This window comes from Scyliorhinus torazame, chromosome 2 (assembly GCF_047496885.1).
Source record: "Scyliorhinus torazame isolate Kashiwa2021f chromosome 2, sScyTor2.1, whole genome shotgun sequence".
NCBI lineage: Eukaryota > Metazoa > Chordata > Chondrichthyes > Carcharhiniformes > Scyliorhinidae > Scyliorhinus > Scyliorhinus torazame.
The window spans coordinates 259,457,239-259,472,421 of record NC_092708.1 but is presented as its reverse complement, the minus strand read 5'-3'; the positions used below and the strand labels follow the sequence as shown (position 1 = coordinate 259,472,421).

Here is a 15,183-nt window from a genome sequence, read left to right as displayed (position 1 = left end):
GTTCCGGTACTAGCGTTCTTTGACCTGTGAAGGGAGACAAAAGTCTCCACGGACGCCAGCCAGGCGGCAATGGTGCGGTGCTCCTCCAGAAGGATGACTCCTCATCCTGGGGTCCAGTGGCCTATGCGTCAAGGGCCATGACTCCTACTGAACAGAGGTATGCTCAGATAGAAAAAGAGTGCCTGGGCCTCCTAACCGGCATTGTAAAGTTCCATGACTACATCTACGGTCTACCAACCTTCACAGTGGAGACTGATCACAGACCCTTGGTCCATATCATTCATAAGGACTTGAATGACATGACACCCAGGCTTCAGCGCATTCTCCTTCAACTCCGCAGGTATGATTTTGAGTTAGTATACACACCAGGCAAGGAGCTGATAATTGCGGATGCCCTGTCCCGCCCCATCACCTCGCCCTGTGTACAGGTAGACTTCATCCGCCAAACTGAGGCACAGGTGAAAATGTGTGCCAGCAACCTCCCGGCCTCAGGTGTAAGAGTGGTCAACATTCGAGAAGAGACCGCCAAGGACCCTCTTCTGCAGCGTGTAATGCATTGCCTTGCAAATGGTTGGCAGAAAGGGCAATGCCCAAAATTCTTTAATGTGAAGGACAACCTGACAGTCATCAAGGGGATCCTCCTCAAGCTAGATCGTATCGTTATTCCTCGCAGCCTCCAGAGCTTAGTGCTCAAACAAATCCACGAAGGACACCTAGGTGTCGAAAAGTGTAGGCGCAGGGCCCGGCAGGCTGTTTATTGGCCTGGAATCAGCCAGGACATATCCAACATGGTCCTCAATTGTGCGACCTGCCAGCGTTTCCAGCCTGCTCAAACAAAAGAAACACTCCAGCAACACGAGATCGTGACCTCTCCGTGGTCCAAGGTGGGAATCGACCTTTTTCACGCCAATGGGCGTGACTATGTGCTCATCATAGATTACTTCTCAAGTTACCCGGAAGTTGTGAAGCTGTCAGACCTCACATCAAGGACAGTCATCAAGGCCTGCAAGGAGACATTTGCCAGGCATGGCATTCCGCTCACTGTCATGAGCGACAACAGTCCCTGCTTCCACAGCCAAGAGTGGTCCAATTTCGCCAAGCTGTACCAATTCAAGCACATTACCTCCAGCCCGCATTACCCGCAATCTAACGGGAAGGTTGAGAAAGGGGTCCATATCGTGAAGCAACTGCTCTGCAAGGCTGCGGACTCGGCTTCTGACTTCAACCTTGCGCTGTTGACGTACAGGGCAACCCCTCTGTCCACCAGTATGTCTCCGGCACAACGCCTTATGAATCATGACCTGCGGACGACTGTTCCGGCCATTCAATTACCAGGCCTGGATCACCTCCCAGTGCTGCAAAAGGTGCAGCAACTCCGGAACCGGCGGAAGCTGACATATGATGCTCATGCTACTGATTTGCCTGTGCTATCTCCGGAAGATGCTGTTAGCATCAAGCTACCTGATGGCGGCTGGTCAGCCCCAGCTGTTGTGGTTCGGCAGGCTGCTCCCAGGTCGTTTGTGGTTCATATGGCTGATGGATCTATTGTCAGGCGCAACAGAAGGGCACTACGCAAACTTGCCTGCCCACCACCGAATTTCGCCTTTGCAGCTGTTGTTATGCCTCCTCCGGACACCTCGCTCCACGAGGCCACCAATCTGGCTGCAATCCCGCCTGTCAAGGTGCCGTCGTCCCCATCTCCACCTCTCAGGCGGTCGACAAGGATCCGACACCAGCCCCAAAAATTGGACTTTATCTTGTACATATTGTTCTGTATCTGCATGCTAGACACCTTTCATGTACATATTCATTCACTCGCCATTTACTGTACATAGTTATTGATGCACTATCAATTACGCGAGACAAGAGTAGAGTGTAATCGAGGCTTTATTACGCAGAGATGTGTAGCCTCCCGCAGCTGCTGCTGAAATGGCTGCAGCTCGGAGAGCCCACACATTTATACTCCGCCTACTGGGCGGAGCCAGCAGGCAGGGATCTAGCCCCGTACCTGTAGTACAGGGGCCTTACCATAATACCGCACGTATGCGGTATCTACAATACAACAGTGGTGACTACCACATTCACCCCCTGTTAAAAAAGAGTTCAGCAGGGGTGGTGGAAAACTATTTACATTCAGGTGTTTAACATTTTAAGGACAAGTTTACAAATTTAGTTGATCGGGCACCTTGATCCGTCATTGCGAGCGCCGCAGTTCTGGTGGCGATTTCGGCGTCGGTTCAGTCGTCGGTGACTCCGGGAGCGTGTCAACCTCATCTTGATCCCCGGGTGGGACCAAGGAGAGGATGGATCGTCCTGGAGCGGGGGCTGTGGTGGAGTGCACTGGGGGGAGGGAGGGTGGCGCCTGGGTAGAGGGGGGGATGTGTGGGGACCCAACTGGTGCCAGATCCCTGAGGTGGACTGTGTCTTGGCGGCCATCGGGGTCTGCTACGTAGGTGTAATGCGGGTTCGCGTGGAGTAGCTGTACCCTCTCAACCAATGGGTCCACCTTGTGTAGCCGCACGTGCTTGCGGAGGAGGACGGGTCCTGGAGCTGCCAGCCACGTTGGGAGCGAAACCGCGGAGGTGGACTTCCTGGGGAAGGCAAAGAGACGTTCATGGGGGGTTTCGTTAGTCGCAGTGCAAAGGAGCGACCGAATGGAGTGAAGGGCGTCGGGAAGGATCTCCTGCCAGCAGGAGTCCTGGAGATTTCTGGACCGTAGGGCCAGCTGGATGGCCTTCCAGACCGTCCCATTCTCCCTCTCCATCTCTCTGTTTCCCCGGGGGTTGTAGCTGGTCGTCCTGCACGAGGCAGTGCCCCTGTTGAGCAGGTACTGGCGCAGCTCATCGCTCATAAATGAGGATCCCCGGTCGCTGTGGACGTAGGCGGGGAAACCGAACAGAGCGAAGATGGTGTTGAGGGCTTTGATGACGGTGGCAGACGTCATATCGGGGCATGGGACGGCGAAGGGGAATCTGGAATATTTGTCAACCACATTAAGAAAGTACGTGTTGCGGTCGGTGGATGGGAGGGGCCCTTTGAAGTCCACGCTGAGGCGTTCAAAGGGGCGGGAGGCCTTCACCAGGTGCGCTCGGTCTGGCCGGTAGAAGTGCGGTTTACACTCCGTGCAGACCTGACAGTCTCTGGTGATAGCCCTGACTTCCATGATGGAGTAGGGCAGATTGCGGGCCTTAAATGAAGTGATAAAAGCGGGTGACCCCTGAGTGACAGAGATCGTTGTGCAGGGTCCGAAGTCGGACCACTTGTGCGCTGACACAGGTACCTCGGGATAGGGCATCGGGGGGCTCGTTGAGCTTACCAGGGCGATACATAATCTCGTAATTAAAGGTGGAGAGCCCGATCCTCCACCTCAAGATCTTATCATTTTTGATCTTACCCCGCTGTGTGTTGTTAAACATGAAGGCAACCGACCGTTGGTCAATGAGGAGAGTGAATCTCCTGCCGGCCAGGTAATACCTCCAATGCCGCACAGCTTCAACAATAGCTTGGGCCTCCTTTTCGACAGAGGAGGGGGAGCATCTCGTCGACCGCGTGCATCGCGGCCTTGGTGATGTCGGCCTTGATACGATTGAAGGCCTGCTGAGCCACGGCCGTCAGGGGGAAAACGGTGGAGTGAATGAGTGGGTGGGCCTTGTCCGCATAGTTAGGGACCCACTGGGCGTAGTACGCGAAGAAACCCAGGCATCGTTTGAGGGCCTTGGGGCAGTGGGGAAGGGGGAGTTCCATGAGGGGCGCATGCGATCGGGGTCGGGCCCTAGCACTCCGTTCTGGACCACATAGCTGAGGATGGCTAATCGGTTTGTGCTGAACACTTCTCCTTGTTGTAAGTTAGGTTGAGGAGTTTGGCGGTGTGGAGAAATTTGGAAAGGTTAGCGTCGTGGTCCTGCTGGTCGTGGCTGCAGATGGTGACGTTATCCAGGTACGGAAAGGTGGCCCGCAGCCCGTACCAGTCAACCATTCGGTCCATCTCCCGTTGGAAGACCAAGACCCCGTTAGTGACGCCAAAGGGAACCCTAAGGAAGTGGTAAAGGCAGCCGTCCGCTTCAAACGTGGTGTACGGGCGGTCCGCCTTGTGAATGGGGAGCTGGTGGTATGCAGATTTTAGGTCCACTGCCGGTACTGTGCAATCTGATTGACCATATCAGATATGCGTGGGAGGGGGTACGCGTTGAGCTGCGTGTACCGATTGATGGTCTGACTGTAGTCAACGACCATCCTGTTTTTCTCCCCAGTTTTCACAACTACCACTTGGGCTCTCCAGGGGCTGTTGCTGGCTCGATAATACCTTCCCGCAGCAGCCGCTGGACCTCAGACCTGCTGAAGGTCCTGTCCTGGGGCGCTGTACCATCTGCTCCTGGTGGCGACGGGTTTGCAACCCGGGGTGAGGTTTGCAAACAGAGAAGGCGGGTCGACCTTAAGGGTCGTGAGACCGCAGACAGTAAGGGGTGGTAGGGGCCCGCCGAATTTCAGGGTTAGGCTCTGGAGGTTGCACTGGACGTCCAGGCTGAGTTGCAAGGCAGCGCAGAGGTCGGGGAGGACGTAGAGCCGGAAGCCGCTGAACTCTATGCCCTGGATGGTGAGGGCGGCGGTGCAGTACCCCCGGATTGCCATGGAGTGGGATCCGGAGGCCTGGGAGATTTTCTAGTTAATGGGGCGTACCATGAGGGAGCAGCGCCTTACCGTATCGGGGTGGATGAAGCTCTCAGTGCTCCTCAAGTCCAGAAAGCTTGTGCCCATCGACCTTCACTGTCGTCGACGCGGTCGTGAGGTTGTGCGGTCGGGACTGGTCAATCATGATGGAGGCGAGATGCGGCTGGTCGGCGGCGCTTGCAGGCAATGAACGGCCCAATGAGGTGGCCGACGATCAGGGGTCCTGAGGCGGGGAAGATGGTGGCGCCCACGGGCCGCACGTGTCCTGAGGCAGGCAAGATGGTGGCACCCACGGGCCGCACGTGTTGTGAGGCGAGCAAGATGGCGGCGCACACGGGCCGCACGTGTTGTGAGGCGAGCAAGATGGCGGTGCCCACGGGCCGCACGTGTTGTGAGGCAAGCAAGATGGCGGCGCCCACGGGCCGCACGTGGTCTGAGGCGAGGAAGGTGGCGGCGTCCACGGGTCGCACATGGGGTGTGCAGGGACAATAGCGGCGATCGAGCGGGCCTGGCACACAGCAGTGAAATGTCCTTTCTTCCCGCAGGCCTTGCAGAGCGCGCTCCGTGCCGGGCAGCGCTGCCGGGGGTGTTTTGACTGTCCGCAGAAGTAGCACTTGGGTCCCCCGGGGTTGGTTGGCTGCCCCGCGGCGCAGGCCTGGGGTTGTTGGGGCAGTCGCTGATGGGGTCGCTGATGGGGTCCACGATGGGGTGTTCACTGGCGGGGTCCACGATGCCCAGAAGTGGGGGGCCGTGCGGTTGGGGGCATACGCCTGTACATTGCGTGAGGCGACTGTGAGCGGGATCGCTAGTTTCTTGGTCGGCGAGAGGTCGAGGGTAGCCCCTTCTAAGAGGCGCTGGTGGATGTAGGCCGACCCTATGCCCGTAACGAACGTGTCTCTAACTAGCAGGTCAGAATGTTCAATGGCCGAAACGGCCTGGCAATCACAGTCTCTCACCAGGACGTGCAGGGCACGCCAGAAATCTTCCACAGACTCACCGGGGAGTTGATGCCACTTGGACAGGAGGTGCCTGGTGTAGATTTTGTTGGTCTGCTGAGTGTAGTTCTCCTTCAGTAGCTCCATGGCCTCAGCGTAGGTCGGCGCGTCCCAGATGAGGGGAAAGATATCAGAGCTCAGCCGCGTGTAATGGATCTGGAGCTTCTGTGCCTCTGAGGGTGGTTCTGTCGCAGATCCGATGTCGGCTTCAAAGCAAGCTAGCCAGTGTGCGAAGGCCAACTTGCCATTGTCTGCTTGAGGATGCAGCTGCAGGTGATCAGGCTCGATGCGGAGATCCATCTTTGTAAAATCTCTGCGTAATAAATTGATGCACTATCAAATACGACGAGACGAGAGTAGAGAGTAATCGAGGCTTTATTAAGCAGAGATGTGTAGCCTCCCGCAGCTGCTGCCGAAATGGCTGCAGCTTGGAGAGCCCACACATTTATACTCCATCTACTGGGCGGAGCCAGCAGGCAGGGATCTACCCCCGTACCTTTAGTACAGGAGCCTTACCGTAATACCCTCGTATGCGGTATATACAATACAGCAGTGGTGACTACCACAGTTATATCTGTATATACTGTCGTATATGCTCTAAGCAACCAACAACATTTTTTTAAAAAGGGGGGATATCGTGATATGCACTCATGCACATAATGAGATACAGACAGGCAGTGACAGAAACCCAGTACAGCCAATCAACACACAGGACAGAACACAACCAATCACCAGGCAGAACACTAGAGGGGGGTTTCCCACTATAAAACACACGAGGCATCAGCACTCCGTCTCTTTCCACTGGTGGCAACTGTAGTGACAGTCAGGGTGTATATATCAGTTAGCACCTTCTACACGTGGCTCAGAGCTAGTCTGGTCTAGTTAGTTATAGTTAGTACGCTTAGTAGTAGAGTGTCAACCCACAGCAAGCTGTGTGCACTGCTACAGAAGTTCAATAAATCGTATTGAACCAACGTCTAAGTTTGATGTCTGCTTTCCAGTACAACTGCATCCAGTTGCAGTCCGTGTTACCCCAGGGTGAGTAACATGACAATGCTGAGAGGGTCACCCACATCGTGGCGGCCTGCTGGGTCCTGCACAACATCGCACAGCAGAGGGGCAACATGCTGGAGGAGGCGGATGAACGTCAGACCTTCTACAATGAAGAGGATGCGGAGGAGGGCGAGGATGGACAGGACATGGGGCCGAGGCAGGCACGGGAGGACGCAGGACATGTGCACCAGGACCAACGCGCATGGGATGCTCTGATCACCTCCAGGTCTACCAACTGGGGGGTGGGGGGGGGGGGGGGGGGGGGGACTGGCTAGGGGCTCGGACACTTCAAGACACATTGTAAACTATGCCAGAACCGGGCTTTCTTTAAGCAGCAGTTCAAAATCTTTATTTCACTTCCGCGCTAGAAAATGCATCAGACCAACATAAAATAGGTATCCTACTAAATTTGGCTGGACCACAAGCATTGGAGTTATTCAATTTGTTTGAATTCAGTGCAGATGGGGACAAAATTAAATACAGCATGGTGCTCCAGAAGTTTGACAATCACTGTAAGAAACAGGTGAATGAAACTACATGTTTTGGAAAAGACTGCAGCTTAGGGGAGAGTCAGGGGATTCCTTTGTCACAACTCTTAATCTCCAGGAGCAGTCCAGTAATTTTGCGACGCCTCCGAGTCTATGCTGCGGGACCAAGTTGTGTTCATTATTAACGATGAATGGCTCCCGGCTCTGGGTCACTGTCCGTGTGGAGTTTGCACATTCTCCCCTTGTTTCCGTGGGTTTCGGCCCCACAACCCAAATGATGTGCAGGATAGGTGGATTGGCCACGCTAAATTGCCTCTTAATTGGAAAAAATGAATTGGATACTCTAAATTTAAAAAGAAAACGATGAATGGCTGTGTGAGGAAATGTTGAGAAAACTGGTGTAGTTGATTGAAGACGCTATAAATATGTGTAAAGCCAGGGAGCAGGCATCCAGCGAATATGCTGAATTTGTGGCTAAGGAAAAGAGGGCGAAATCGATAAATGTTGCTGACGCCATTAATGCTGTGTCGCAGCAAAGGAAATTGCGTACAATGGCGGGCAGCCATTTTGATTGTGACATCGCGAGCGTGATGACGTGCACAGGCTGTGGACGCCCCCACAGTATAAAAAATTGTCCGGCGAGAGGGAAACATTGTTCCAATTGTGGTAGACTGAATCACTTTGCAGCACAGTGCCGTTTTGAACCAACTGTTCAAGTAACCAAATTTAAACAGCAATCTCGGGATGGCAGAAGGATCCAAAGTGCAATGCGTTGAGAACAAATCCCAAATCATAGAAGATACAGAGGATTGCTCACCTTATGCATTGTCATGATTGAAGCCATTACCAAGATTGATTTATTGGATCGGGAAGAAAGACCAATAAACACACTCTCAAAGATAATAAAGGAGTGGACAGCATCACTTGAAATAAATAGTGCAGTGATCCCATTCAAGATTGACACAGGAGCGCACGCAAATATTATCACATTCTGCTCTTTACATCAAGCAATCAGAAAGCCTCAGATAAAGCAGTGCAGCTGTGAGCTCAAAGATTACGAAGGTAACACGATAGCTACAAAGGGGTCATGCTGTCTTGTTGTGAAGAATGGGAAAACAGAGATACCCATCGGCTTCGAGGTCGTAGAGGGTCTGAAATTTTCATTGATTGGTGTTGCTGCTTGTGAAAGATTGCAGTGAGTGCAAAAGGATTCACTCAAAAGGTACTTCAGATAACACAGATGCAGAGTCCAGGGAAGACCTAGGTGATGTGAACGAGTTCTTAAGGCTGAAACATCAGAAAACATTGCTTCGACTGATGCTGAAAGATCAGAAAACAGGGCAACTACTGATGCTGAAACATTAGAACCTGAGTTCGTCCGAATAGAGGAATCGCAAGCTCATTTAATTTCTGAGATACTACCAGTAATTGATCGCAAACTACAGACCATAAAAGCTGAAATTGAAAAGGACTTTATGCTCCAGAAAGTAAAACAATACATCAGAGAAGCATGGCCTGCTGGTTGCAAATTACCCTTTAAAGACATAAGAGATGATAAGACTATAATTGATGGTGTCCTGCTAAAAGGAGACAGGATAGTGATACCTGTCAGTTTACGTCTAGGAATCCTGCAGCAGATTCACAGGGTCATCGAGGCGTCGAGGAGTGTCGTAGGTAACCAGACAATCGGTGTATTGGCCAGGAATAAACAAAGAGATCGATCAGTATGTGCAAGCGTGTCCTACTTGTCAGATGCATCAGCAGAGCCAGGAAACCATGCAACAAAGGGAAATTGGGACCAGTCCGGGTCTGTCACCACCACAAATGCAGCTGGGGAGAAGACTACAAAACCACATTACAGACCACATTCCCACATGGTTACCAGCCATGGAAATCTTTAAATAGCAAGGTACCACAGATCATCAGTCCAGAAACTGAAAACAAGAAGATAATTGAAAAACTGACTAAGGCAAAGAAGATGCAACAAGAGGTGTACAACAGACATACCAGGCCTTTACCTGAGCTTGACGAAGAGGACTTTGTGAGGATTCAAGATCCAGATGATGGTTGGCCAAATCTTGCCACAGTTCTGAAACAGGTAGCACCCAGATGCTACCTGGTGCGAACAGAACGAGGAGCACTGTTCAGAGGAACAGATGAGCATTACTTTGTGTCAAGCACAAGGTTCAAGCTCAACGGGAAAAGATTGTCCCACGAGACAACATATTTAAGGACATTGCCTTACCAGATCCAAGTTTAGCACTAACACAACCCGAGGATGGACTAGAGCAATCTCATGCCTTGAATATTTCACTGAGATATTCGACCAGAAGAAGGCGACCTCCAGAGAGACTGAACTTGTGATTGTAATTTAACCTATTCTCATCTAAGTGTTGTAACTGTAATAATGCAAACAAATACTGTATTGTATGAGAAGAAAGATAGTGATAATTACGAGTAATTTAGATAGCAATACTGTTAGGTTAGTTATAAAAGAAAATATCACAACCACTGTAATAATATTTTATTTCACAAAGGGAGGGGATGTGGTATTATCATAACTATCAGCATTACAAGAGTTAATGTAGTACCATGAATAGCCATGAGAGGGAGCTGCAGCTACTACTCTATAAAGCAGTGATGCTAGACCTTGGGGAATCAGTAAGCAGGAGATAGCTAGGGTAAGGTCATCAGAGCAGTTAATGTGAGAAGGTTAGATTAAAGTTATACCAGTGAGCGAGATTAGCAGTAGGTGAGTGTCGTTAGATGTTATTGATCAATTCTGTATTCTAATAAGGACTAAGTGTCGAAACCCAGTTTCGTAGTGGAAATAAAATCATAGCTTTGTTTCAGTAAAAGCTATAATGTGGTCTTTGTGGAACACTACGCCAACCATCCTGAATAAGCAACACAAAGAACACCACACGGGGGAGGGTCCAATGTCCCTACACCTGACTAGAAAATAAAGCTCATGAAACCAGTAACTACTCAATCCATCAAATCAAAATCTGCCTTTATGTCATTTCATCCTTGCACTCAAAGTGATCAGATGAGTGCACATCCAGTTTGAATTATAACAATCCCTCTTTACTTTAAGCCTAATTCCTTCTCACATTGGGCGTATTCAGCGCTGTTTTTATTATGTTCGGGATTTATTTTAGAGGCCGTAGGAGTTGGGCAGCATTCGCTAGCTTTCCAAGTTTTATGTATTTTTATATCAGGATGAAAAGTCAGCAGACCTTCTGACTGGAAGGGTTTTAACTCTGTGTTTGAAAACAATATGAAGGAGTGCCAAATGTTGCTTTGAAATGAAAGGAGAGCCTGTATGTAATACATGCATCTCATTGACCTTTGCCTAACCTCCACCTCAGGAATGTTTCCAGAAGACTGCTGGAACTGGATCCACTCTGCCATACGTGAGTCAAAATGTGAATTTCATTTTTCAAACAGATTTGCCAACAGTTAAAAAATACAAGGAGACGCAGACCATTATAAAATCTCAAACTAAGTGGTTGATCCACAGCAGTGGGAGGTTGCTCTGTTAACATTGTTTACTCTCTTTCCTGATTTGCAGAATATTATATGTAGCAGCCGGCTATTCAGCCTGCAGAGCGTTCTCTGCCATTCACTTCGATCATGGCTGACATGCATCTCAACTCCATTTACTCGCTTTTGCTCGATACTCTCGCCTAACAAAAAGTCAGCGGATGGGTTTTAGAAATTGTGGGTGATCAGCAGTTGAATCAATCAACATGTTTTCGTCCAGGTAATTAAGTAAACATCCCGAGTCCAGACATTTCAGTGCACATATTTCAGTTAAGGTACAATGGTACTGTTATTTAATAACATGTATTTCAGTTCAAATATCTTAGTCCAGGTATTCTAGTTCAGGTATTCTCATTCAGGTATTCTAGTTCAGGTATTCTCAAAAAGGTACTGTAGTTCTGGTATTCTTGTTCATGTGTTCCACATTAAGATATTCTAATTGCAGTACACTAATAATAATAAGAATCTTCATTAGTGTCACAAGTAGGCTTACATTAACACCGCAATGAAGTTTCTGTGAAAATACCCTAGTCGCCACATTCCGGCGCCTGTCCGGGTACACAGAGGGAGAATTCAGAATGTCCAATTCACCGAACCAGCACGTCTTTTGGGACTTGTGGGAGGAAACCGGAGCATCCGGAGGAAACCCACGCAGACACGGGGAGACGTGCAGACTTCGCACCGACAGTGATCAAAGCCGGCAATCGAACCTGGGACCCTGCGCTGTGAAGCAACAGTGCTAATCACTGTGCTACTCTATTTCAGATGTGCGAGTTCAGGTATTGTAATTCAGGTATTCCAGCTCAGGTATTCTAGTATATGTATACTAATCCTGGTATTCTAATTCAGTTATTCTCATGCAGGCATTCTAGTTCAGGTATTCTGGTTCACGTAGTCTAGTACATGTAGACATGTATTCTAATTCAGGAATTCTCATTCAGATGCACTAGTTTAGGTATTCTACTTGAGATATTCTAGTGCCGTTATTCTAGTTGAGCTATTGTAATGCAGGTATTCTAATTCAAGTATTCTAATACAAGTATGCAAATCCAGGTATTCTCTTCAGATGTGCTAGTTGAGATATTCTACTTGTAATAGCATAGTGTAGCTATTCTAGCCCAGGTATTCTGGGCAGGATTCTCCGATCCTGAGGCTGTGTTGACGCCGTCGTAAACGCCGTCGTGTTTTACGACGGTGTCAACAGGCCCCCAGGATCAGCGACCTTGAGCCCTATGAAAATGAAAAATGAAAAGAAAATCGCTTATTGTCACAAGTAGGCTTCAAATGAAGTTACTGTGAAAAGCCCCTAGTCGCCACATTCCGGCACCTGTTCGGGGAGGCTGTTACAGGAGGCCAGCACAGCACTGGAGCGACTCATGCTGCTCCAGCAGCCGATACTGGCGTCAAACGGGTGCCACGGGTCTGCGCATGCGCGCTGCGACCGGTGCGAACTCGCGCATGCGCGGTAGCTTCCTTCACCGCGCCGGCCCCCACGCAGCATGGCAGAGAGCTACAGGGGCTGGAGCGGAGTAAAAGAGGCCCCACCAGGAGAAGCCGGCCCGCCGATCGGTAGGCCCCGGACGCGGGTCAGGCTACAGTGGAGGCCCCCCACCCCCGGGGTCGGATCCCTCCTCCCCCCCCACCAGGCCGACCCCTGCAGGATGGACGCCGAGGTCCCGTCGGGTAAGACCACATGTGAACAGAGCCGGTGGGACTCGGGCTATCTCGGCGGCCTCTCGGAACGGTGTCGGGGCGTCATCGCGTGAATCGCGCCCGGCCCAGCGATGCTTAGACCCAGCCCCGCGGTCAGAGAATCCCGCCCTCTATCTCCGATATTCTACGTTAGATATTCAAGTTGAGATATTCTTGTGCAGGTATTCTAATTCAGGTATTCTGGTTGAGATATTCCAGTGAATACTTCAGGTATTCTAATTCAGGTATTCTAATTAAGGTATTCCAATTCAGATAATCTGGTTGAGATATTCCTGTTCAGGAATTCTAATTCAGGTATTCTAGTTGAGATATTCAAGTTCCTGTATTCTCATCCAGATATTCTAGTTCAGGTATTCCACTTCAAATGTTCTAGTTGACATATCCTAGTGCAGGTATTCTAAATCAGATATTCTAATCCAGGTATACTAATTAATTAATTTTAGTTCAAGTATGCTAATTCAGGTATTCTGTTGGAAGTATTCTAATTCAGAAATTCTCATTCTAATTCGGGTATTCTTATCGGGATTTTCGAATTCTGGTGTTCTAATTCAGGTATTCTCGTTGAGATATTCTAGGGCACATATTCAAGTTCTGGTATTCTAATTGAGGTATTCTAGATGAAGTATTCTAGTGCAGTTATTCTAATTCATGTATTCTAATGAAGTATTCTAGTTCAAGAATTCAAATTCAGGTACACTATTTCAGGTATTCTAATGCCGTTCTTCTAGTTGATGCACTGTAGTTCAGGTATTCTAGCTCAGGTATTCTAATTCAGATACTCTAGTTCAGTGTTCTTCAAACTTTTTTTCCAGGGACCCATTTTTTGAGAAAATCAAGATCTGACATTCTAGTGCAGGTATTCTGCCTGAAATATTCCAGTGCAGGTATTCTAGTTCAGGAATTCTAATTCAGCTATCCTAATTGAGATATTCAAGATCTGGGGCGAAATTCTCCGGAAACGGCGCGATGTCCGCCGACTGGCGCCCAAAACGGCGCCAATCAGACGGGCATCGCGCCACCCCAAAGGTGCGGAATGCTCCGCATCTTTGGGGGCCGAGCCCCAACATTGAGGGGCTAGGCCGACGCCGGAGGAATTTCCGCCCCGCCAGCTGGCGGAAACGGCCTTTGTTGCCCCGCCAGCTGGCGCGGAAATGACATCCCCGGGCGGCGCATGCGTGGGAGCGTCAGCGGCCGCTGACAGTTTCCCACGCATGCGCAGTGGAGGGAGTCTCTTCCACCTCCGCCATGGTGGAGACCGTGGCGGAGGTGGAAGGGAAAGAGTGCCCCCACGGCACAGGCCCGCCCGCGGATCGGTGGGCCCCGATCGCGGGCCAGGCCACCGTGGGGGCACCCCCCCGGAGTCAGATCGCCCCGCGCCCCTCTGGGTCTGTGCCACATCAACCAGTGACTGGACCACCTCCACTGGGTCTGGGCCACCTCCCTCTGGGTCTGGGACACCTCCCTCTGGGTCTGGGCCACCTCCCTCTGGGTCTGGGCCATCCCGTCCAGTGTCTGCGCTGCGCCACGCCAGCCAGTGCCTGGTGCTGCTCCATTTATTTATCTTGGTGAACCACAAGCCTTCCCTTATATCGATCAAATGACCACACAACCAGTTAGTTAGTTCAAAAGATGGTTTATTTACATACACAAGAGTTATCTCAACATGCAAACACAATATCGACTACAAGTTAAACTACACCTATCAGCTACAATAACCTATATTTAACTTCAGGGCGACCGGCACTGTGCAAATGGATAAGGCCTTTATCTGGATTTCACTTGGCTGATTTGAAGAAAGTGGCTCTGTCTCTGCTGGGCTCATCCGTCAGGTAGCAATCGTTGGTCTTGAACTTGGCTGGCTGTTCCTGCTGCAATTGGGTGGCACAGGCCGGATCCACAAGAGATAGAACCCATGGCTGTGTTCTCTTTTATCCCTCTGGGATTTCACGCTCTTTGGGGCGGTCCTTAACCTTGGACCCAGTAGTTCGACAGGGCTCTGATCACTGTCTACAATTTCGGCTAATAAAGGGGCTTGTGCCTTGGTGGCTGGGTGGGTCCTTAGCGGTCATTGACCTTGGCAGTTGTGCTTTCTGCGTAAAGGGAGTGGCGCCGATCAGTCTGTGGCTGTACCGGTTGCTTGATTGGAGTTCTATTGTCCTGGGAAAATGGGCCATTGAAATGTAAACGAGCGGGGGTTTTGGTCAGGTCTCGTTACCTGTGTTTTAGATACACATAGGCTATGTATCTGTCTGAGTCCTGGGTTGGCCATAATTCCCATGGTCCTTTGCAGGTGGCCATCATAGATGGCTACATTGGACGTTCCCAGTCATGGCCTGCTGTGACTGGGCCATGCTGAGGAGCGCCGCTGCAATGTCCAGGTGGCTCTGGCACATGGCTGCCTGTGAGAGGGCAGCCCTGTCCTGGGCCTCGGCCACCACCTGCACAGAATGCCCCAGGCTTTGGACGCGCTGATCCATAGTCAAAACCGTCGCCCCAAATGCCTCTACCACGGATGACACCCGTGCGTTGTCGGCCTGGGTGGCACGCATGAGCAGCATCACACCCTGCTCCTGCACGTGGTCATCATCCACCCTTGTGGTCCCTGGGTCTCTGGCTGCATCTGCACTGTGGCTAGGACTGGATGTTCCAGGAGCCCAGGACCCATCTGGATGGCAGCTGGTTGCTGGGGCCGGCCTGCCCTCCGACTGTCTGGCCCTCGG

The 15,183-nt window shown here is 50.7% G+C and overlaps 1 long non-coding RNA gene across 1 annotated transcript in view; it reads left to right on the top strand.

Annotated features, from left to right (window-relative positions):
- Positions 1-10,486: 10,486 nt before the first annotated feature.
- The window catches only part of LOC140397972 (uncharacterized), a 45,676-nt gene continuing 40,979 nt past the window's right edge, over positions 10,487-15,183 (top strand). The window contains exons 1-2 of the long non-coding RNA XR_011937363.1: positions 10,487-10,620; positions 10,779-10,970. This is a non-coding gene — a long non-coding RNA (uncharacterized lncRNA). The remainder of the gene's footprint in view (positions 10,621-10,778; positions 10,971-15,183) is intronic.